General features: G+C 39.1%; 20 non-coding genes across 20 annotated transcripts; all 20 read left to right on the top strand.

Annotated features, from left to right (window-relative positions):
• Nucleotides 1–6: 6 nt before the first annotated feature.
• On the top strand, nt 7–125 carry LOC132151064 (5S ribosomal RNA). The gene has a single exon (XR_009436228.1). It is a non-coding gene; the product is annotated as a 5S ribosomal RNA (ribosomal RNA).
• Nucleotides 126–588: 463 nt separating this feature from the next.
• On the top strand, nt 589–707 carry LOC132150234 (5S ribosomal RNA). The gene has a single exon (XR_009435473.1). It is a non-coding gene; the product is annotated as a 5S ribosomal RNA (ribosomal RNA).
• A 1,046-nt stretch (nt 708–1,753) lies between these two features.
• On the top strand, nt 1,754–1,872 carry LOC132150808 (5S ribosomal RNA). The gene has a single exon (XR_009435989.1). It is a non-coding gene; the product is annotated as a 5S ribosomal RNA (ribosomal RNA).
• A 2,703-nt stretch (nt 1,873–4,575) lies between these two features.
• LOC132151027 (5S ribosomal RNA) lies at nt 4,576–4,694 on the top strand. Its single transcript, XR_009436193.1, has one exon. It is a non-coding gene; the product is annotated as a 5S ribosomal RNA (ribosomal RNA).
• Nucleotides 4,695–5,819: 1,125 nt separating this feature from the next.
• Nucleotides 5,820–5,938, top strand: LOC132149821 (5S ribosomal RNA). Its single transcript, XR_009435083.1, has one exon. It is a non-coding gene; the product is annotated as a 5S ribosomal RNA (ribosomal RNA).
• Nucleotides 5,939–6,022: 84 nt separating this feature from the next.
• LOC132150602 (5S ribosomal RNA) lies at nt 6,023–6,141 on the top strand. Its single transcript, XR_009435830.1, has one exon. It is a non-coding gene; the product is annotated as a 5S ribosomal RNA (ribosomal RNA).
• A 605-nt stretch (nt 6,142–6,746) lies between these two features.
• On the top strand, nt 6,747–6,865 carry LOC132150097 (5S ribosomal RNA). The gene has a single exon (XR_009435343.1). It is a non-coding gene; the product is annotated as a 5S ribosomal RNA (ribosomal RNA).
• Nucleotides 6,866–7,756: 891 nt separating this feature from the next.
• Nucleotides 7,757–7,875, top strand: LOC132150617 (5S ribosomal RNA). Its single transcript, XR_009435845.1, has one exon. It is a non-coding gene; the product is annotated as a 5S ribosomal RNA (ribosomal RNA).
• Nucleotides 7,876–8,707: 832 nt separating this feature from the next.
• Nucleotides 8,708–8,826, top strand: LOC132149835 (5S ribosomal RNA). Its single transcript, XR_009435097.1, has one exon. It is a non-coding gene; the product is annotated as a 5S ribosomal RNA (ribosomal RNA).
• A 316-nt stretch (nt 8,827–9,142) lies between these two features.
• Nucleotides 9,143–9,261, top strand: LOC132150104 (5S ribosomal RNA). Its single transcript, XR_009435350.1, has one exon. It is a non-coding gene; the product is annotated as a 5S ribosomal RNA (ribosomal RNA).
• Nucleotides 9,262–10,590: 1,329 nt separating this feature from the next.
• On the top strand, nt 10,591–10,709 carry LOC132150578 (5S ribosomal RNA). Its single transcript, XR_009435807.1, has one exon. It is a non-coding gene; the product is annotated as a 5S ribosomal RNA (ribosomal RNA).
• A 979-nt stretch (nt 10,710–11,688) lies between these two features.
• On the top strand, nt 11,689–11,807 carry LOC132150572 (5S ribosomal RNA). Its single transcript, XR_009435801.1, has one exon. It is a non-coding gene; the product is annotated as a 5S ribosomal RNA (ribosomal RNA).
• Nucleotides 11,808–13,280: 1,473 nt separating this feature from the next.
• LOC132150577 (5S ribosomal RNA) lies at nt 13,281–13,399 on the top strand. The gene has a single exon (XR_009435806.1). It is a non-coding gene; the product is annotated as a 5S ribosomal RNA (ribosomal RNA).
• Nucleotides 13,400–14,379: 980 nt separating this feature from the next.
• On the top strand, nt 14,380–14,498 carry LOC132150576 (5S ribosomal RNA). The gene has a single exon (XR_009435805.1). It is a non-coding gene; the product is annotated as a 5S ribosomal RNA (ribosomal RNA).
• Nucleotides 14,499–15,250: 752 nt separating this feature from the next.
• LOC132150575 (5S ribosomal RNA) lies at nt 15,251–15,369 on the top strand. Its single transcript, XR_009435804.1, has one exon. It is a non-coding gene; the product is annotated as a 5S ribosomal RNA (ribosomal RNA).
• Nucleotides 15,370–16,267: 898 nt separating this feature from the next.
• LOC132149834 (5S ribosomal RNA) lies at nt 16,268–16,386 on the top strand. Its single transcript, XR_009435096.1, has one exon. It is a non-coding gene; the product is annotated as a 5S ribosomal RNA (ribosomal RNA).
• A 1,406-nt stretch (nt 16,387–17,792) lies between these two features.
• On the top strand, nt 17,793–17,911 carry LOC132149833 (5S ribosomal RNA). The gene has a single exon (XR_009435095.1). It is a non-coding gene; the product is annotated as a 5S ribosomal RNA (ribosomal RNA).
• An 836-nt stretch (nt 17,912–18,747) lies between these two features.
• On the top strand, nt 18,748–18,866 carry LOC132149832 (5S ribosomal RNA). The gene has a single exon (XR_009435094.1). It is a non-coding gene; the product is annotated as a 5S ribosomal RNA (ribosomal RNA).
• A 316-nt stretch (nt 18,867–19,182) lies between these two features.
• Nucleotides 19,183–19,301, top strand: LOC132150103 (5S ribosomal RNA). Its single transcript, XR_009435349.1, has one exon. It is a non-coding gene; the product is annotated as a 5S ribosomal RNA (ribosomal RNA).
• A 1,133-nt stretch (nt 19,302–20,434) lies between these two features.
• On the top strand, nt 20,435–20,553 carry LOC132150616 (5S ribosomal RNA). The gene has a single exon (XR_009435844.1). It is a non-coding gene; the product is annotated as a 5S ribosomal RNA (ribosomal RNA).
• Nucleotides 20,554–22,519: the final 1,966 nt, after the last annotated feature.

Genomic DNA, 22,519 nt, shown 5'->3' with positions numbered 1-22,519 from the left:
TCCTTCGCTTACGGCCATACCAACCTGGCTATGCCTGATCTCGTCTGATCTCGGAAGCTAAGCAGGTTTGGGCCTGGTTAGTACTTGGATGGGAGACCGCCTGGGAATACCAGGTGCTGTAAGCTTTTGGGTTTCCTTCCCTACTTATATAAAGCACTGGCGATTATAGTGGCTGATCTTTAAATAGCCCTCTCTTTGCAGCCTCCTTCGCTTATGGCCATACCATCCTGGCTATGCCAGATCTCAACTGATCTCCAAATGTAAGCAGGTTTGGGCCAGGTTAGTACTTTTGGATTTTTTTCAGTAAATATCTATTAGGCCTGGTTAGTACTTTTGGAAAAATTCACTAATTGTCTAATAATCTTGTAAAAAAACAAAAAAGAGTCAATGCCCGATCTCAGAATGTAAGCAGGTTTGGGCCAGGTTAGTACTTTTGGATTTTTTCAGTAATTATCTAATAGGCCTGGTTAGTACTTTTGGGAATACCAGGTGCTGTAAGCTTTTGGGTTTCCTTCCCTACTTATATAATAATGCACTGGCGATTATAGTGGCTGATCTTTAAATAGCCCTCTCTTTGCACCCTCCTTCGCTTACGGCCATACCAACCTGGCTATGCCCGATCTCGTCTGATCTCGGAAGCTAAGCAGGTTTGGGCCTGGTTAGTACTTGGATGGGAGACCGCCTGGGAATACCAGCTGCTGTAAGCTTTCGGGTTTCCTTCCCTACTTATATAAAGCACTGGCGATTATAGTGGCTGATCTTTAAATAGCCCTCTCTTTGCAGCCTCCTTCGCTTATGGCCATACCATCCTGGCTATGCCAGATCTCAACTGATCTCCAAATGTAAGTAGGTTTGGGCCAGGTTAGTACTTTTGGATTTTTTTCAGTAAATATCTAATAGGCCTGGTTAGTACTTTTGGAAAAATTCACTAATTGTCTAATAATCTTGTAAAAAAACAAAAAAGAGTCAATGCCCGATCTCAGAATGTAAGCAGGTTTGGGCCAGGTTAGTACTTTTGGATTTTTTCAGTAATTATCTAATAGGCCTGGTTAGTACTTTTGGAAATTTTCACTAATTGTCCAATAATCTTGCAAAAAAAAAAAAAAAAAAAGAGTCGATGCCTGATCTCAGGATGTAAGCAGGTTTGGGCCAGGTTAGTACTTTTTGATTTTTTCAATAATTATCTAATAGGCCTGGTTAGTACTTTAGGAAATTTTCACTAATTGTCCAATAATCTTGCAAAAAAAAAAAAAAAAAAAAGAGTCAATGCCCGATCTCAGAATGTAAGCAGGTTTGGGCCAGGTTAGTACTTTTGGATTTTTTCAGTAATTATCTAATAGGCCTGGTTAGTACTTTTGGAAATTTTCGCTTATTGTCCAATAATCTTGCAAAAAAAAGAAAAAAGAGTCAATGCCCGATCTCAGAATGTAAGCAGGTTTGGGCCAGGTTAGTACTTTTGGATTTTTTCAGTAAATATCTAATAGGCCTGGTTAGTACTTTTGGAAAAATTCACTAATTGTCCAATAATCTTGTAAAAAAATAAAAAAAAGAGTCAATGCACGATCTCAGAATGTAAGCAGGTTTGGGCCAGGTTAGTACTTTTGGATTTTTTCAGTAATTATATAATAGGCCAGGTTAGTAATTTTGGGAATACCAGGTGCTGTAAGCTTTTGGGTTTCCTTCCCTACTTATATAATGCACTGGCGATTATAGTGGCTGATCTTTAAATAGCCCTCTATTTGCAGCCTCCTTCGCTTACGGCCATACCAACCTGGCTATGCCCGATCTCGTCTGATCTCGGAAGCTAAGCAGGTTTGGGCCTGGTTAGTACTTGGATGGGAGACCGCCTGGGAATACCAGGTGCTGTAAGCTTTTAGGTTTCCTTCCCTACTTATATAAAGCACTGGCGATTATAGTGGCCGATCTTTAAATAGCCCTCTCTTTGCAGCCTCCTTCGCTTACTGCCATACCAACCTGGCTATGCCCGATCTCGTCTGATCTCGGAAGCTAAGCAGGTTTAGGCCTGGTTAGTACTTTTGGATTTTTTCAGTAATTATCTAATAGGCCTGGTTAGTACTTTTGGAAATGTTCACTAATTGTCCAATAATCTTGCAAAAAAAAAAAAAAAAAAAAAAGAGTCAATGCCCGATCTCGGAATGTAAGCAGGTTTGGGCCAGGTTAGTACTTTTGGATTTTTTCAATAATTATCTAATAGGCCTGGTTAGTACTTTCGGAAATTTTCACTAATTGTCCAATAATCTTGCAAAAAAAAAAAAAAAGAGTCAATGCCCGATCTCAGAATGTAAGCAGGTTTGGGCCAGGTTAGTACTTTTGGATTTTTTCAGTAATTATCTAATAGGCCTGGTTAGTACTTAAGGAAATTTTCACTAATTGTCCAATAATCTTGTAAAAAAACAAAAAAGAGTCAATGCCCGATCTCAGAATGTAAGCAGGTTTGGGGCAGTTTAGTACTTTTGGATTTTTTCAGTAATTATCTAATAGGCCTGGTTAGTACTTTTAGAAATTTTCACTTATTGTCCAATAATCTTGCAAAAAAAAAAAAAAGAGTCAATGCCCGATCTCAGAATGTAAGCAGGTTAGGGCCAGGTTAGTACTTTTGGATTTTTTCAGTAATTATCTAATAGGCCTGGTTAGTACTTTTGGGAATACCAGGTGCTGTAAGCTTTTGGGTTTCCTTCCCTACTTATATAATGCACTGGCGATTATAGTGGCTGATCTTTAAATAGCCCTCTCTTTGCAGCCTCCTTCGCTTACGGCCATACCAACCTGGCTATGCCCGATCTCGTCTGATCTCGGAAGCTAAGCAGGTTTGGGCCTGGTTAGTACAACCCGAATTCCGGAAAAGTTGGGACGTTTTTTAAATTTTAATAAAATGAAAACTAAAAGATTTTCAAATCACATGAGCCAATATTTTATTCACAATAGAAAATAGATAACATAGCAAATGTTTAAACTGAGAAAGTTTACAATTTTATGCACAAAATGAGCTCATTTCAATTTTGATTTCTGCTACAGGTCTCAAAATAGTTGGGACGGGGCATGTTTACCATGGTGTAGCATCTCCGTTTCTTTTCAAAACAGTTTGAAGACGTCTGGGTATTGAGGCTATGAGTTGCTGGAGTTTTGCTGTTGGAATTTGGTCCCATTCTTCCCTTATATAGATTTCCAGCTGCTGAAGAGTTCGTGGTCGTCTTTGACGTATTTTTCGTTTAATGATGCGCCAAATGTTCTCTATAGGTGAAAGATCTGGACTGCAGGCAGGCCAGGTTAGCACCCGGACTCTTCTACGACGAAGCCATGCTGTTGTTATAGCTGCAGTATGTGGTTTTGCATTGTCCTGCTGAAATAAACAAGGCCTTCCCTGAAATAGACGTTGTTTGGAGGGAAGCATATGTTGCTCTACAACCTTTATATACCTTTCAGCATTCACAGAGCCTTCCAAAACATGCAAGCTGCCCATACCGTATGCACTTATGCACCCCCATACCATCAGAGATGCTGGCTTTTGAACTGAACGCTGATAACATGCTGGAAGGTCTCCCTCCTCTTTAGCCCGGAGGACACGGCGTCCGTGATTTCCAACAAGAATGTCAAATTTGGACTCGTCTGACCATAAAACACTATTCCACTTTGAAATAGTCCATTTTAAATGAGCCTTGGCCCACAGGACACGACGGCGCTTCTGGACCATGTTCACATATGGCTTCCTTTTTGCATGATAGAGCTTTAGTTGGCATCTGCTGATGGCACGGCGGATTGTGTTTACCGACAGTGGTTTCTGAAAGTATTCCTGGGCCCATTTAGTAATGTCATTGACACAATCATGCCGATGAGTGATGCAGTGTCGTCTGAGAGCCCGAAGACCACGGGCATCCAATAAAGGTCTCCGGCCTTGTCCCTTACGCACAGAGATTTCTCCAGTTTCTCTGAATCTTTTGATGATGTTATACACTGTAGATGATGAGATTTGCAAAGCCTTTGCAATTTGACGTTGAGGAACATTGTTTTTAAAGTTTTCCACAATTTTTTTACGCAGTCTTTCACAGATTGGAGAGCCTCTGCCCATCTTTACTTCTGAGAGACTCTGCTTCTCTAAGACAAAGCTTTTATAGCTAATCATGTTACAGACCTGATATCAATTAACTTAATTAATCACTAGATGTTCTCCCAGCTGAATTTTTCAAAACTGCTTGCTTTTTTAGCCATTTGTTGCCCCTGTTCCAACTTTTTTGAGACCTGTAGCAGGCATTACATTTTAAATGAGCTAATTAAGTGGATAAAAGTGTAAAATTTCTCAGTTTAAACATTTGCTACGTTATCTATGTTCTATTGTGAATAAAATATTGGCTCATGTGATTTGAAATTCCTTTAGTTTTCATTTTATTAAAATTTAAAAAACGTCCCAACTTTTCCGGAATTCGGGTTGTACTTGGATGGGAGACCGCCTGGGAATACCAGGTGCTGTAAGCGTTTGGGTTTCCTTCCCTACTTATATAATGCACTGGCGATTATAGTGGCTGATCTTTAAATAGCCCTCTCTTTGCAGCCTCCTTCGCTTACGGCCATTCCAACCTGGCTGTGCCCGATCTCGTCTGATCTCGGAAGCTAAGCAGGTTTGGGCCTGGTTAGTACTTGGATGGGAGACCGCCTGGGAATACCAGGTGCTGTAAGCTTTTGGGTTTCCTTCCCTACTTATATAAAGCACTGGCGATTATAGTGGCTGATCTTTAAATAGCCCTCTCTTTGCAGCCTCCTTCGCTTATGGCCATACCATCCTGGCTATGCCCGATCTCAACTGATCTCCAAATCTAAGTAGGTTTGGGCCAGGTTAGTACTTTTGGTTTTTTCAGTAATTATCTATTAGGCATTGTTAGTACTTTCGGAAATGTTCACTAATTGTCCAATAATCTTGCAAAAAAAAAGAAAAAAAAAAGAGTCAATGCCCGATCTCAGAATGTAAGCAGGTTTGGGCCAGGTTAGTACTTTTGGATTTTTTCAGTAATTATCTAATAGGCCTGGTTAGTACTTTTGGGAATACCAGGTGCTGTAAGCTTTTGGGTTTCCTTCCCTACTTATATAATGCACTGGCGATTATAGTGGCTGATCTTTAAATAGCCCTCTCTTTGCAGCCTCCTTCGCTTATGGCCATACCATCCTGTCTATGCCCGATCTCAACTGATCTCCAAATCTAAGCAGGTTTGGGCGAGGTTAGTACTTTTGGATTTTTCAGTAATTATCTAATAGGCCTGGTTAGTACTTTTGGAAATTTTCACTAATTGTCCAATAATCTTGCAAAAAAAAAAAAGAGTCAATGCCCGATCTCAGAATGTAAGCAGGTTTGGGCCAGGTTAGTATTTTTGGATTTTTTCAGTAATTATCTAATAGGCCTGGTTAGTACTTTTCTAAATGTTCACTAATTGTCCAATAATCTTGCAAAAAAAAAAAAAAAAGAGTCAATGCCCGATCTCAGAATGTAAGCAGGTTTGGGCCAGGTTAGTACTTTTGGATTTTTTCAGTAATTATCTAATAGGCCTGGTTAGTACTTTTAGAAATTTTCACTTATTGTAAAATAATCTTGCAAAAAAAAAAAAAAAGAGTCAATGCCCGATCTCAGAATGTAAGCAGGTTTGGGCCAGGTTAGTACTTTTGGATTTTTTCAGTAATTATCTAATAGGCCTGGTTAGTACTTTTGGGAATACCAGGTGCTGTAAGCTTTTGGGTTTCCTTCCCTACTTATATAATGCACTGGCGATTATAGTGGCTGATCTTTAAATAGCCCTCTCTTTGCAGCCTCCTTCTCTTACGGCCATACCAACCTGGCTATGCCCGATCTCGTCTGATCTCGGAAGCTAAGCAGGTTTGGGCCTGGCTAGTACTTGGATGGGAGACCGCCTGGGAATACCAGGTGCTGTAAGCTTTTGGGTTTCCTTCCCTACTTATATAATGCACTGGCGATTATAGTGGCTGATCTTTAAATAGCCCTCTCTTTGCAGCCTCCTTCGCTTACGGCCATTCCAACCTGGCTTTGCCCGATCTCGTCTGATCTCGGAAGCTAAGCAGGTTTGGGCATGGTTAGTACTTGGATGGGAGATCGCCTGGGAATACCAGGTGCTGTAAGCTTTTGGGTTTCCTTCCCTACTTATATAAAGCACTGGCGATTATAGTGGCTGATCTTTAAATAGCCCTCTCTTTGCAGCCTCCTTCGCTTATGGCCATACCATCCTGGCTATGCCCGATCTCAACTGATCTCCAAATCTAAGTAGGTTTGGGCCAGGTTAGTACTTTTGGTTTTTTCAGTAATTATCTAATAGGCCTTGTTAGTACTTTAGGAAATGTTCACTAATTGTCCAATAATCTTGCAAAAAAAAAAAAAAAAAAGAGTCAATGCCCGATCTCGGAATGTAAGCAGGTTTGGGCCAGGTTAGTACTTTTGGATTTTTTCAATAATTATCTAATAGGCCTGGTTAGTACTTTAGGAAATTTTCACTAATTGTCCAATAATCTTGCAAAAAAAAAAAAAAGAGTCAATGCCCGATCTCAGAATGTAAGCAGGTTTGGGCCAGGTTAGTACTTTTGGATTATTTCAGTAATTATCTAATAGGCCTGGTTAGTACTTTTGGGAATACCAGGTGCTGTAAGCTTTTGGGTTTCCTTGCCTACTTATATAATGCACTGGCGATTATAGTGGCTGATCTTTAAATAACCCTCTCTTTGCAGCCTCCTTCGCTTACGGCCATACCAACCTGGCTATGCCCAATCTCGTCTGATCTCGGAAGCTAAGCAGGTTTGGGCCTGGTTAGTACTTGGATGGGAGACCGCCTGGGAATACCAGGTGCTGTAAGCTTTTGGGTTTCCTTCCCTACTTATATAAAGCACTGGCGATTATAGTGGCTGATCTTTCAATAGCCCTCTCTTTGCAGCCTCCTTCGCTTATGGCCATACCATCCTGGCTATGCCCGATCTCAACTGATCTCCAAATCTAAGCAGGTTTGGGCCAGGTTAGTACTTTTGGATTTTTTCAGTAATTATCTAATAGGCCTGGTTAGTACTTTTGGAAATTTTCACTAATTGTCCAATAATCTTGCAAAAAAAAAAAAAGAGTCAATGCCCGACCTCAGAATGTTAGCAGGTTTGGGCCAGGTTAGTACTTTTGGATTTTTTCAGTAATTATCTAATAGGCCTGGTTAGTACTTTTGGAAATTTTCACTAATTGTCCAATAATCTTGCAAAAAAAAAAAAATAGTCAATGCCCGACCTCAGAATGTTATCAGGTTTGGGCCAGGTTAGTACTTTTGGATATTTTCAGTAAATATCTAATAGGCCTGGTTAGTACTTTTGGAAAAATTCACTAATTGTCTAATAATCTTGTAAAAAAACAAAAAAGAGTCAATGCCCGATCTCAGAATGTAAGCAGGTTTGGGCCAGGTTAGTACTTTTGGATTTTTTCAGTAATTATCTAATAGGCCTGGTTAGTACTTTAGGAAATTTTCACTAATTGTCCAATAATCTTGCAAAAAAAAAAAAAAAAAAAGAGTCAATGCCCGATCTCAGAATGTAAGCAGGTTTGGGCCAGGTTAGTACTTTTGGATTTTTTCAGTAATTATCTAATAGGCCTGGTTAGTACTTTTGGGAATACCAGGTGCTGTAAGCTTTTGGGTTTCCTTCCCTACTTATATAATGCACTGGCGATTATAGTGGCTGATCTTTAAATAGCCCTCTCTTTGCAGCCTCCTTCGCTTACGGCCATAGCAACCTGGCTATGCCCGATCTCGTCTGATTTCGGAAGCTAAGCAGGTTTGGGCCTGGTTAGTACTTGGATGGGAGACCGCCTGGGAATACCAGGTGCTGTAAGATTTTGGGTTTCCTTCCCTACCTATATAAAGCACTGGCGATTATAGTGGCTGATCTTTAAATAGCCCTCTCTTTGCAGCCTTCTTCGCTTATGGCCATACCATCCTGGCTATGCCCGATCTCAACTGATCTCCAAATCTAAGCAGGTTTGGGCCAGGTTAGTACTTTTGGATATTTTCAGTAATTATCTAATAGGCCTGGTTAGTACTTTTGGGAATACCAGGTGCGGTAAGCTTTTAGGTTTCCTTCCCTACTTATATAAAGCACTGGCGATTATAGTGGCTGATCTTTAAATAGCCCTCTCTTTGCAGCCTTCTTCGCTTATGGCCATACCATCCTGGCTATGCCCGATCTCAACTGATCTCCAAATCTAAGCAGGTTTGGGCCAGGTTAGTACTTTTGGATTTTTCAGTAATTATCTAATAGGCCTGGTTAGTACTTCTGGAAATTTTCACTAATTGTCCAATAATCTTGCAAAAAAAAAAAGAGTCAATGCCCGATCTTAGAATGTAAGCAGGTTTGGGCCAGGTAAGTACTTTTGGATTTTTTTCAGTAATTATCTAATAGGCCTGGTTAGTACTTTTGGAAATTTTCACTGATTGTCCAATAATCTTGCAAAAAAAAAAAAAAAAAAGTCAATGCCCGATCTCAGAATGTAAGCAGGTTTGGGCCAGGTTAGTACTTTTGGATTTTTTCAGTAATTATCTGATAGGCCTGGTTAGTACTTTTGGGAATACCAGGTGCCGAAGCTTTTGGGTTTCTTTCCCTACTTATATAATGCACTGGCGATTATAGTGGCCGATCTTTAAATAGCCCTCTCTTTGCAGCCTCCTTTGCTTACGGCCATACCAACCTGGCTATGCCCGATCTCGTCTGATCTCGGAAGCTAAGCAGGTTTGGGCCTGGTTAGTACTTGGATGGGAGACCGCCTGGGAATACCAGGTGCTGTAAGATTTTGGGTTTCCTTCCCTACCTATATAAAGCACTGGCAATTATAGTGGCTGATTTTTAAATAGCCCTCTCTTTGCAGCCTTCTTCGCTTATGGCCATACCATCCTGGCTATGCCCGATCTCAACTGATCTCCAAATCTAAGCAGGTTTGGGCCAGGTTAGTACTTTTGGATTTTTTCAGTAATTATCTAATAGGCCTGGTTAGTACTTTTGGGAATACCAGGTGCTGTAAGCTTTTGGGTTTCCTTCCCTACTTATATAAAGCACTGGCGATTATAGTGGCTGATCTTTAAATAGCCCTCTCTTTGCAGCCTCCTTCGCTTACGGCTATACCAACCTGGCTATGCCCGATCTCGTCTGATCTCGGAAGCTAAGCAGGTTTGGGCCTGGTTAGTACTTGGATGGGAGACCGCCTGGGAATACCAGGTGCTGTAAGATTTTGGGTTTCCTTCCCTACCTATATAAAGCACTGGCGATTATAGTGGCTGATCTTTAAATAGCCCTCTCTTTGCAGCCTTCTTCGCTTATGGCCATACCATCCTGGCTATGCCCGATCTCAACTGATCTCCAAATCTAAGCAGGTTTGGGCCAGGTTAGTACTTTTGGATTTTTCAGTAATTATCTAATAGGCCTGATTAGTACTTTTGGAAAAATTCACTAATTGTCTAATAATCTTGTAAAAAAAAAAAAAAAAGAGTCATTGCCCGATCTCAGAATGTTAGCAGGTTTGGGCCAGGTTAGTACTTTTGGATTTTTTTCAGTAATTATCTAATAGGCCTGGTTAGTACTTTTGGAAAAATTCACTAATTGTCTAATAATCTTGTAATAAAAAAAAAAAGAGTCAATGCCCGATCTCAGAATGTAAGCAGGATTGGGCCAGGTTAGTAGTTTTGGATTTTTTCAGTAATTATCTAATAGGCCTGGTTAGTACTTTAGGAAATTTTCACTAATTGTCCAATAATCTTGCAAAAAAAAAAAAAAAAAAGTCAATGCCCGATCTCAGAATGTAAGCAGGTTTGGGCCAGGTTAGTACTTTTGGATTTTTTCAGTAATTATCTAATAGGCCTGGTTAGTACTTTTGGAAATTTTCACTAACTGTCCAATAATCTTGAAAAAAAAAAAAAAAAAAAAGAGTCAATGCCCGATCTCAGAATGTAAGCAGGTTTGGTCCAGGTTAGTACTTTTGGATTTTTTCAGTAATTATCTAATAGGCCTGGTTAGTACTTTTGGAAAAATTCACTAATTGTCTAATAATCTTGTAAAAAAAAAAAAAAAAGAGTCAATGCCCGATCTCAGAATGTAAGCAGTTTTTGGCCAGGCTAGTACTTTTGGATTTTTTCAGTAATTATCTAATAGGCCTGGTTAGTACTTTAGGAAATTTTCACTAATTGTCCAATAATCTTGCAAAAAAAAAAAAAAGAGTCAATGCCCAATCTTAGAATGTAAGCAGGTTTGGGCCAGGTTAGTACTTTTGGATTTTTTCAGTAATTATCTAATAGGCCTGGTTAGTACTTTAGGAAATTTTCACTAATTGTCCAATAATCTTGCAAAAAAAAAAAAAAAAGTCAATGCCCGATCTCAGAATGTAAGCAGTTTTGGGCCAGGTTAGTACTTTTGGATTTTTTTCAGTAATTATCTAATAGGCCTGGTTAGTACTTTTGGGAATACCAGGTGCTGTAAGCTTTTGGGTTTCCTTCCCTACTTATATAATGCACTGGCGATTATAGTGGCCGATCTTTAAATAGCCCTCTCTTTGCAGCCTCCTTCGCTTACGGCCATACCAACCTGGCTATGCCTGATCTCGTCTGATTTCGGAATCTAAGCAGGTTTGGGCCTGGTTAGTACTTGGATGGGAGACCGCCTGGGAATACCAGGTGCTGTAAGATTTTGGGTTTCCTTCCCTACCTATATAAAGCACTGGCGATTATAGTGGCTGATCTTTAAACAGCCCTCTCTTTGCAGCCTTCTTCGCTTATGGCCATACCATCCTGGCTATGCCCGATCTCAACTGATCTCCAAATCTAAGCAGGTTTGGGCCAGGTTAGTACCTTTGGATTTTTTCAGTAATTATCTAATAGGCCTGGTTAGTACTTTTGGGAATACCAGGTGCTGTAAGCTTTTGGGTTTCCTTCCCTACTTATATAAAGCACTGGCGATTATAGTGGCTGATCTTTAAATAGCCCTCTCTTTGCAGCCTTCTTCGCTTATGGCCATACCATCCTGGCTATGCCCGATCTCAACTTATCTCCATATCTAAGCAGGTTTGGGCCAGGTTAGTACTTTTGGATTTTTCAGTAATTATCTAATAGGCCTGGTTAGTACTTCTGGAAATTTTCACTAATTGTCCAATAATCTTGCAAAAAAAAAAAAAGAGTCAATGCCCGATCTTAGAATGTAAGCAGGTTTGGGCCAGGTAAGTACTTTTGGATTTTTTCAGTAATTATCTAATAGACCTGATTAGTACTTTTGGAAAAATTCACTAATTGTCTAATAATCTTGTAAAAAAAAAAAAAAAGAGTCAATGCCCGATCTCAGAATGTTAGCAGGTTTGGGCCAGGTTAGTACTTTTGGATTTTTTTCAGTAATTATCTAATAGGCCTGGTTAGTACTTTTGGAAAAATTCACTAATTGTCCAATAATCTTGCAAAAAAAAAAAAAAAAGAGTCAATGCCCGATCTTAGAATGTAAGCAGGTTTGGGCCAGGTTAGTACTTTTGGATTTTTTCAGTAATTATCTAATAGGCCTGGTTAGTACTTTTGGGAATACCAGGTGCTGTAAGATTTTAGGTTTCCTTCCCTACTTATATAATGCACTGGCGATTATAGTGGCTGATCTTTAAATAGCCCTCTCTTTGCTGCCTCCTTCGCTTACGGCCATACCAACCTGACTATGCCTGATCTCGTCTGATTTCGGAATCTAAGCAGGTTTGGGCCTGGTTAGTACTTGGATGGGAGACCGCCTGGGAATACCAGGTGCTGTAAGATTTTGGGTTTCCTTCCCTACCTATATAAAGCACTGGCGATTATAGTGGCTGATCTTTAAACAGCCCTCTCTTTGCAGCCTTCTTCGCTTATGGCCATACCATCCTGGCTATGCCCGATCTCAACTGATCTCCAAATCTAAGCAGGTTTGGGCCAGGTTAGTACTTTTGGATTTTTTCAGTAATTATCTAATAGGCCTGGTTAGTACTTCTGGAAATTTTCACTAATTGTCCAATAATCTTGCAAAAAAAAAAAAAAAGAGTCAATGCCCGATCTCAGAATGTTAGCAGGTTTGGGCCAGGTAAGTACTTTTGGATTTTTTCAGTAATTATCTAATAGACCTGATTAGTACTTTTGGAAAAATTCACTAATTGTCTAATAATCTTGTAAAAAAAAAAAAAAAAGAGTCAATGCCCGATCTCAGAATGTTAGCAGGTTTGGGCCAGGTTAGTACTTTTGGATTTTTTTCAGTAATTATCTAATAGGCCTGGTTAGTACTTTTGGAAAAATTCACTAATTGTCTAATAATCTTGTAATAAAAAAAAAAAGAGTCAATGCCCGATCTCAGAATGTAAGCAGGATTGGGCCAGGTTAGTACTTTTGGATTTTTTCAGTAATTATCTAATAGGCCTGGTTAGTACTTTAGGAAATTTTCACTAATTGTCCAATAATCTTGCAAAAAAAAAAAAAAAAAGTCAATGCCCGATCTCAGAATGTAAGCAGGTTTGGGCCAGGTTAGTACTTTTGGATTTTTTCAGTAATTATCTAATAGGCCTGGTTAGTACTTTTGGAAATTTTCACTAACTGTCCAATAATCTTGAAAAAAAAAAAAAAAAAAAAGAGTCAATGCCCGATCTCAGAATGTAAGCAGGTTTGGTCCAGGTTAGTACTTTTGGATTTTTTCAGTAATTATCTAATAGGCCTGGTTAGTACTTTTGGAAAAATTCACTAATTGTCTAATAATCTTGTAAAAAAAAAAAAAAAAGAGTCAATGCCCGATCTCAGAATGTAAGCAGTTTTTGGCCAGGTTAGTACTTTTGGATTTTTTCAGTAATTATCTAATAGGCCTGGTTAGTACTTTAGGAAATTTTCACTAATTGTCCAATAATCTTGCAAAAAAAAAAAAAAGAGTCAATGCCCAATCTTAGAATGTAAGCAGGTTTGGGCCAGGTTAGTACTTTTGGATTTTTTCAGTAATTATCTAATAGGCCTGGTTAGTACTTTAGGAAATTTTCACTAATTGTCCAATAATCTTGCAAAAAAAAAAAAAAAAGTCAATGCCCGATCTCAGAATGTAAGCAGGTTTGGGCCAGGTTAGTACTTTTGGATTTTTTTCAGTAATTATCTAATAGGCCTGGTTAGTACTTTTGGGAATACCAGGTGCTGTAAGCTTTTGGGTTTCCTTCCCTACTTATATAATGCACTGGCGATTATAGTGGCCGATCTTTAAATAGCCCTCTCTTTGCAGCCTCCTTCGCTTACGGCCATACCAACCTGGCTATGCCTGATCTCGTCTGATTTCGGAATCTAAGCAGGTTTGGGCCTGGTTAGTACTTGGATGGGAGACCGCCTGGGAATACCAGGTGCTGTAAGATTTTGGGTTTCCTTCCCTACCTATATAAAGCACTGGCGATTATAGTGGCTGATCTTTAAACAGCCCTCTCTTTGCAGCCTTCTTCGCTTATGGCCATACCATCCTGGCTATGCCCGATCTCAACTGATCTCCAAATCTAAGCAGGTTTGGGCCAGGTTAGTACTTTTGGATTTTTTCAGTAATTATCTAATAGGCCTGGTTAGTACTTTTGGGAATACCAGGTGCTGTAAGCTTTTGGGTTTCCTTCCCTACTTATATAAAGCACTGGCGATTATAGTGGCTGATCTTTAAATAGCCCTCTCTTTGCAGCCTTCTTCGCTTATGGCCATACCATCCTGGCTATGCCCGATCTCAACTTATCTCCAAATCTAAGCAGGTTTGGGCCAGGTTAGTACTTTTGGATTTTTCAGTAATTATCTAATAGGCCTGGTTAGTACTTCTGGAAATTTTCACTAATTGTCCAATAATCTTGCAAAAAAAAAAAAAGAGTCAATGCCCGATCTTAGAATGTAAGCAGGTTTGGGCCAGGTAAGTACTTTTGGATTTTTTCAGTAATTATCTAATAGACCTGATTAGTACTTTTGGAAAAATTCACTAATTGTCTAATAATCTTGTAAAAAAAAAAAAAAAAGAGTCAATGCCCGATCTCAGAATGTTAGCAGGTTTGGGCCAGGTTAGTACTTTTGGATTTTTTTCAGTAATTATCTAATAGGCCTGGTTAGTACTTTTGGAAAAATTCTCTAATTGTCCAATAATCTTGCAAAAAAAAAAAAAAAAGAGTCAATGCCCGATCTTAGAATGTAAGCAGGTTTGGGCCAGGTTAGTACTTTTGGATTTTTTCAGTAATTATCTAATAGGCCTGGTTAGTACTTTTGGGAATACCAGGTGCTGTAAGATTTTAGGTTTCCTTCCCTACTTATATAATGCACTGGCGATTATAGTGGCTGATCTTTAAATAGCCCTCTCTTTGCTGCCTCCTTCGCTTACGGCCATACCAACCTGGCTATGCCTGATCTCGTCTGATTTCGGAATCTAAGCAGGTTTGGGCCTGGTTAGTACTTGGATGGGAGACCGCCTGGGAATACCAGGTGCTGTAAGATTTTGGGTTTCCTTCCCTACCTATATAAAGCACTGGCGATTATAGTGGCTGATCTTTAAACAGCCCTCTCTTTGCAGCCTTCTTCGCTTATGGCCATACCATCCTGGCTATGCCCGATCTCAACTGATCTCCAAATCTAAGCAGGTTTGGGCCAGGTTAGTACTTTTGGATTTTTTCAGTAATTATCTAATAGGCCTGGTTAGTACTTCTGGAAATTTTCACTAATTGTCCAATAATCTTGCAAAAAAAAAAAAAAAAGAGTCAATGCCCGATCTCAGAATGTTAGCAGGTTTGGGCCAGGTAAGTACTTTTGGATTTTTTCAGTAATTATCTAATAGACCTGATTAGTACTTTTGGAAAAATTCACTAATTGTCTAATAATCTTGTAAAAAAAAAAAAAAAAGAGTCAATGCCCGATCTCAGAATGTTAGCAGGTTTGGGCCAGGTTAGTACTTTTGGATTTTTTTCAGTAATTATCTAATAGGCCTGGTTAGTACTTTTGGAAAAATTCTCTAATTGTCCAATAATCTTGCAAAAAAAAAAAAAAAAGAGTCAATGCCCGATCTTAGAATGTAAGCAGGTTTGGGCCAGGTTAGTACTTTTGGATTTTTTCAGTAATTATCTAATAGGCCTGGTTAGTACTTTTGGGAATACCAGGTGCTGTAAGATTTTAGGTTTCCTTCCCTACTTATATAATGCACTGGCGATTATAGTGGCTGATCTTTAAATAGCCCTCTCTTTGCTGCCTCCTTCGCTTACGGCCATACCAACCTGGCTATGCCTGATCTCGTCTGATTTCGGAATCTAAGCAGGTTTGGGCCTGGTTAGTACTTGGATGGGAGACCGCCTGGGAATACCAGGTGCTGTAAGATTTTGGGTTTCCTTCCCTACCTATATAAAGCACTGGCGATTATAGTGGCTGATCTTTAAACAGCCCTCTCTTTGCAGCCTTCTTCGCTTATGGCCATACCATCCTGGCTATGCCCGATCTCAACTGATCTCCAAATCTAAGCAGGTTTGGGCCAGGTTAGTACTTTTGGATTTTTTCAGTAATTATCTAATAGGCCTGGTTAGTACTTCTGGAAATTTTCACTAATTGTCCAATAATCTTGCAAAAAAAAAAAAAAAAGAGTCAATGCCCGATCTCAGAATGTTAGCAGGTTTGGGCCAGGTAAGTACTTTTGGATTTTTTCAGTAATTATCTAATAGACCTGATTAGTACTTTTGGAAAAATTCACTAATTGTCTAATAATCTTGTAAAAAAAAAAAAAAAAGAGTCAATGCCCGATCTCAGAATGTTAGCAGGTTTGGGCCAGGTTAGTACTTTTGGATTTTTTTCAGTAATTATCTAATAGGCCTGGTTAGTACTTTTGGAAAAATTCACTAATTGTCTAATAATCTTGTAAAAAAAAAAAAAAAGTGTCAATGCCCGATCTCAGAATGTAAGCAGTTTTGGGCCAGGTTAGTACTTTTGGATTTTTTCAGTAATTATCTAATAGTCCTGGTTAGTACTTTAGGAAATTTTCACTAATTGTCCAATAATCTTGCAAAAAAAAATAAAAAAAACAGTCAATGCCCGATCTCAGAGTGTAAGCAGGTTTGGGCCAGGTTAGTACTTTTGGATTTTTTCAGTAATTATCTAATAGGCCTGGTTAGTACTTTTGGGAATACCAGTTGCTGTAAGCTTTTGGGTTTCCTTCCCTACTTATATAATGCACTGGCGATTATAGTGGCTGATCTTTAAATAGCCCTCTCTTTGCAGCCTCCTTCGCTTACGGCCATACCAACCTGGCTATGCCCGATCTCGTCTGATCTCGGAAGCTAAGCAGGTTTGGGCCTGGTTAGTACTTGGATGGGAGACCGCCTGGGAATACCAGGTGCTGTAAGATTTTGGGTTTCCTTCCCTACTTATATAAAGCACTGGCGATTATAGTGGCTGATCTTTAAATAGCCCTCTCTTTGCAGCCTTCTTCGCTTATGGCCATACCATCCTGGCTATGCCCGATCTCAACTGATCTCCAAATCTAAGCAGGTTTGGGCCAGGTTAGTACTTTTGGATTTTTTCAGTAATTATCTAATAGGCCTGGTTTGTACTTTTGGGAATACCGGGTGCTGTAAGCTTTTGGGTTTCCTTCCCTACTTATATAAAGCACTGGCGATTATAGTGGCTGATCTTTAAATAGCCCTCTCTTTGCAGCCTTCTTCGCTTATGGCCATACCATCCTGGCTATGCCCGATCTCAACTGATCTCCAAATCTAAGCAGGTTTGGGCCAGGTTAGTACTTTTGGATTTTTCAGTAATTATCTAATAGGCCTGGTTAGTACTTTTGGAAATTTTTACTAATTGTCCAATAATCTTGCAAAAAAAAAAAAAAGAGTCAATGCCCGATCTTAGAATGTAAGCAGGTTTGGGCCAGGTAAATACTTTTGGATTTTTTCAGTAATTATCTAATAGACCTGATTAGTACTTTTGGAAAAATTCACTAATTGTCCAATAATCTTGCAAAAAAAAAAAAAAAAAGAGTCAATGCCCGATCTCAGAATGTAAGCAGGTTTGGGCCAGGTTAGTACTTTTGGATTTTTTCAGTAATTATCTAATAGGCCTGGTTAGTACTTTAGGAAATTTTCACTAATTGTCCAATAATCTTGCAAAAAAAAAAAGAAAAGTCAATGCCCGATCTCAGAATGTAAGCAGGTTTGGGCCAGGTAAGTACTTTTGGATTTTTTTCAGTAATTATGTAATAGGCCTGGTTAGTACTTTTGGAAAAATTCACTAATTGTCTAATAATCTTGTAAAAAAAAAAAAGAGTCAATGCCCGATCTCAGAATGTAAGCAGTTTTTGGCCAGGTTAGTACTTTTGGATTTTTTCAGTAATTATCTAACAGGCCTGGTTAGTACTTTAGGAAATTTTCACTAATTGTCCAATAATCTTGCAAAAAAAAAAGAGTCAATGCCCGATCTCTGAATGTAAGCAGGTTTGGGCCAGGTTAGTACTTTTGGATTTTTTTAGTAATTATCTAATAGGCCTGGTTAGTACTTTAGGAAATTTTCACTAATTGTCCAATAATCTTGCAAAAAAAAAAAAAAAAAAAGTCAATGCCCGATCTCAGAATGTAAGCAGGTTTGGGCCAGGTTAGTACTTTTGGATTTTTTCAGTAATTATCTGATAGGCCTGGTTAGTACTTTTGGGAATACCAGGTGCTGTAAGCTTTTGGGTTTCCTTCCCTACTTATATAATGCACTGGCGATTATAGTGGCCGATCTTTAAATAGCCCTCTCTTTGCAGCCTCCTTTGCTTACGGCCATACCAACCTGGCTATGCCCGATCTCGTCTGATCTCGGAAGCTAAGCAGGTTTGGGCCTGGTTAGTACTTGGATGGGAGACCGCCTGGGAATACCAGGTGCTGTAAGATTTTGGGTTTCCTTCCCTACCTATATAAAGCACTGGCAATTATAGTGGCTGATTTTTAAATAGCCCTCTCTTTGCAGCCTTCTTCGCTTATGGCCATACCATCCTGGCTATGCCCGATCTCAACTGATCTCCAAATCTAAGCAGGTTTGGGCCAGGTTAGTACTTTTGGATTTTTTCAGTATTTATCTAATAGGCCTGGTTAGTACTTTTGGGAATACCAGGTGCTGTAAGCTTTTGGGATTCCTTCCCTACTTATATAAAGCACTGGCGATTATAGTGGCTGATCTTTAAATAGCCCTCTCTTTGCAGCCTTCTTCGCTTATGGCCATACCATCCTGGCTATGCCCGATCTCAACTGATCTCCAAATCTAAGCAGGTTTGGGCCAGGTTAGTACTTTTGGATTTTTCAGTAATTATCTAATAGGCCTGGTTAGTACTTTTGGAAATTTTCACTAATTGTCCAATAATCTTGCAAAAAAAAAAAAAAAGAGTCAATGCCCGATCTCAGAATGTTAGCAGGTTTGGGCCAGGTTAGTACTTTTGGATTTTTTTCAGTAATTATCTAATAGGCCTGGTTAGTACTTTTGGAAATTTTCACTAATTGTCCAATAATCTTGCAAAAAAAAAAAAAAAAAAGTCAATGCCCGATCTCAGAATGTAAGCAGGTTTGGGCCAGGTTAGTACTTTTGGATTTTTTCAGTAATTATCTGATAGGCCTGGTTAGTACTTTTGGGAATACCAGGTGCCGAAGCTTTTGGGTTTCTTTCCCTACTTATATAATGCACTGGCGATTATAGTGGCCGATCTTTAAATAGCCCTCTCTTTGCAGCCTCCTTTGCTTACGGCCATACCAACCTGGCTATGCCCGATCTCGTCTGATCTCGGAAGCTAAGCAGGTTTGGGCCTGGTTAGTACTTGGATGGGAGACCGCCTGGGAATACCAGGTGCTGTAAGATTTTGGGTTTCCTTCCCTACCTATATAAAGCACTGGCAATTATAGTGGCTGATTTTTAAATAGCCCTCTCTTTGCAGCCTTCTTCGCTTATGGCCATACCATCCTGGCTATGCCCGATCTCAACTGATCTCCAAATCTAAGCAGGTTTGGGCCAGGTTAGTACTTTTGGATTTTTTCAGTAATTATCTAATAGAACTGGTTAGTACTTTTGGGAATACCAGGTGCTGTAAGCTTTTGGGTTTCCTTCCCTACTTATATAAAGCACTGGCGATTATAGTGGCTGATCTTTAAATAGCCCTCTCTTTGCAGCCTCCTTCGCTTACGGCTATACCAACCTGGCTATGCCCGATCTCGTCTGATCTCGGAAGCTAAGCAGGTTTGGGCCTGGTTAGTACTTGGATGGGAGACCGCCTGGGAATACCAGGTGCTGTAAGATTTTGGGTTTCCTTCCCTACCTATATAAAGCACTGGCGATTATAGTGGCTGATCTTTAAATAGCCCTCTCTTTGCAGCCTTCTTCGCTTATGGCCATACAATCCTGGCTATGCCCGATCTCAACTGATCTCCAAATCTAAGCAGGTTTGGGCCAGGTTAGTACTTTTGGAATTTTTCAGTAATTATCTAATAGGCCTGGTTAGTACTTTTGGGAATACCAGGTGCTGTAAGCTTTTGGGATTCCTTCCCTACTTATATAAAGCACTGGCGATTATAGTGGCTGATCTTTAAATAGCCCTCTCTTTGCAGCCTTCTTCGCTTATGGCCATACCATCCTGGCTATGCCCGATCTCAACTGATCTCCAAATCTAAGCAGGTTTGGGCCAGGTTAGTACTTTTGGATTTTTCAGTAATTATCTAATAGGCCTGGTTAGTACTTTTGGAAATTTTCACTAATTGTCCAATAATCTTGCAAAAAAAAAAAAAAAAAGAGTCAATGCCCGATCTTAGAATGTAAGCAGGTTTGGGCCAGGTAAGTACTTTTGGATTTTTTCAGTAATTATCTAATAGACCTGATTAGTACTTTTGGAAAAATTCACTAATTGTCTAATAATCTTGTAAAAAAAAAAAAAAAAAAAAGAGTCAATGCCCGATCTCAGAATGTTAGCAGGTTTGGGCCAGGTTAGTACTTTTGGATTTTTTTCAGTAATTATCTAATAGGCCTGGTTAGTACTTTTGGAAATTTTCACTAATTGTCCAATAATCTTGTAAAAAAAAAAAAAAAAGAGTCAATGCCCGATCTCAGAATGTAAGCAGTTTTGGGCCAGGTTAGTACTTTTGGATTTTTTCAGTAATTATCTAATAGGCCTGGTTAGTACTTTAGGAAATTTTCACTAATTGTCCAATAATCTTGCAAAAAAAAAAAAAAAAGAGTCAATGCCCGATCTCAGAATGTAAGCAGGTTTGGGCCAGGTTAGTACTTTTGGATTTTTTCAGTAATTATCTAATAGGCCTGGTTAGTACTTTTGGGAATACCAGGTGCTGTAAGCTTTTGGGTTTCCTTCCCTACTTATATAATGCACTGGCGATTATAGTGGCTGATCTTTAAATAGCCCTCTCTTTGCAGCCTCCTTCGCTTACGGCCATAGCAACCTGGCTATGCCCGATCTCGTCTGATTTCGGAAGCTAAGCAGGTTTGGGCCTGGTTAGTACTTGGATGGGAGACCGCCTGGGAATACCAGGTGCTGTAAGATTTTGGGTTTCCTTCCCTACCTATATAAAGCACTGGCGATTATAGTGGCTGATCTTTAAATAGCCCTCTCTTTGCAGCCTTCTTCGCTTATGGCCATACCATCCTGGCTATGCCCGATCTCAACTGATCTTCAAATCTAAGCAGGTTTGGGCCAGGTTAGTACTTTTGGATATTTTCAGTAATTATCTAATAGGCCTGGTTAGTACTTTTGGGAATACCAGGTGCGGTAAGCTTTTGGGTTTCCTTTCCTACTTATATAAAGCACTGGCGATTATAGTGGCTGATCTTTAAATAGCCCTCTCTTTGCAGCCTTCTTCGCTTATGGCCATACCATCCTGGCTATGCCCGATCTCAACTGATCTCCAAATCTAAGCAGGTTTGGGCCAGGTTAGTACTTTTGGATTTTTCAGTAATTATCTAATAGGCCTGGTTAGTACTTCTGGAAATTTTCACTAATTGTCCAATAATCTTGCAAAAAAAAAAAGAGTCAATGCCCGATCTTAGAATGTAAGCAGGTTTGGGCCAGGTAAGTACTTTTGGATTTTTTTCAGTAATTATCTAATAGGCCTGGTTAGTACTTTTGGAAAAATTCACTAATTGTCTAATAATCTTGTAAAAAAAAAAAAAAAGAGTCAATGCCCGATCTCAGAATGTAAGCAGTTTTTGGCCAGGTTAGTACTTTTGGATTTTTTCAGTAATTATCTAATAGGCCTGGTTAGTACTTTAGGAAATTTTCAATAATTGTCCAATAATCTTGCAAAAAAAAAAAAAAAAGAGTCAATGCCCGATCTCAGAATGTAAGCAGGTTTGGGCCAGGTAAGTACTTTTGGATTTTTCCAGTAATTATCTAATAGACCTGATTAGTACTTTTGGAAAAATTCACTAATTGTCTAATAATCTTGTAAAAAAAAAAAAGAAGAGTCAATGCCCGATCTCAGAATGTTAGCAGGTTTGGGCCAGGTTAGTACTTTTGGATTTTTTTCAGTAATTATCTAATAGGCCTGGTTAGTACTTTAGGAAATTTTCACTAATTGTCCAATAATCTTGCAAAAAAAAAAAAAAAGGCTCAATGCCCGATCTCAGAATGTAAGCAGGTTTGGGCCAGGTAAATACTTTTGGATTTTTTCAGTAATTATCTAATAGGCCTGGTTAGTACTTTTGGAAATGTTCACTAATTGTCCAATAATCTTGAAAAAAAAAAAAAAGAGTCAATACCCGATCTCAGAATGTAAGCAGTTTTGGGCCAGGTTAGTACTTTTGGATTTTTTCAGTAATTATCTAATAGGCCTGGTTAGTACTTTAGGAAATTTTCACTAATTGTCCAATAATCTTGCAAAAAAAAAAAAAAGAGTCAATGCCCGATCTCAGAATGTAAGCAGGTTTGGGCCAGGTTAGTACTTTTGGATTTTTTCAGTAATTATCTAATAGACCTGGTTAGTATTTTTGGGAATACCAGGTGCTGTAAGCTTTTGGGTTTCCTTCCCTACTTATATAAAGCACTGGCGATTATAGTGGCTGATCTTTAAATAGCCCTCTCTTTGCAGCCTCCTTCGCTTATGGCCATACCATCCTGGCTATGCCCGATCTCAACTGATCTCCAAATCTAAGCAGGTTTGGGCCAGGTTAGTACTTTTGGATTTTTCAGTAATTATCTATTAGGCCTGGTTAGTACTTTTGGAAATTTTCACTAATTGTCCAATAATCTTGCAAAAAAAAAAAAAGAGTCAATGCCCGATCTTAGAATGTAAGCAGGTTTGGGCCAGGTAAATACTTTTGGATTTTTTCAGTAATTATCTAATAGACCTGATTAGTACTTTTGGAAAATTTCACTAATTGTCTAATAATCTTGTAAAAAAAAAAAAAAAAGAGTCAATGCCCGATCTCAGAATGTTAGCAGGTTTGGGCCAGGTTAGTACTTTTGGATTTTTTTCAGTAATTATCTAATAGGCCTGGTCAGAACTTTTGGA

The sequence above is a fragment of the Carassius carassius genome, chromosome 9 (genome assembly GCF_963082965.1).
Source record: "Carassius carassius chromosome 9, fCarCar2.1, whole genome shotgun sequence".
In the NCBI taxonomy this organism is placed as follows: domain Eukaryota; kingdom Metazoa; phylum Chordata; class Actinopteri; order Cypriniformes; family Cyprinidae; genus Carassius; species Carassius carassius.
Note: the sequence above shows the minus strand (reverse complement) of the source record. Positions and strands in the feature narration are given on the sequence as shown.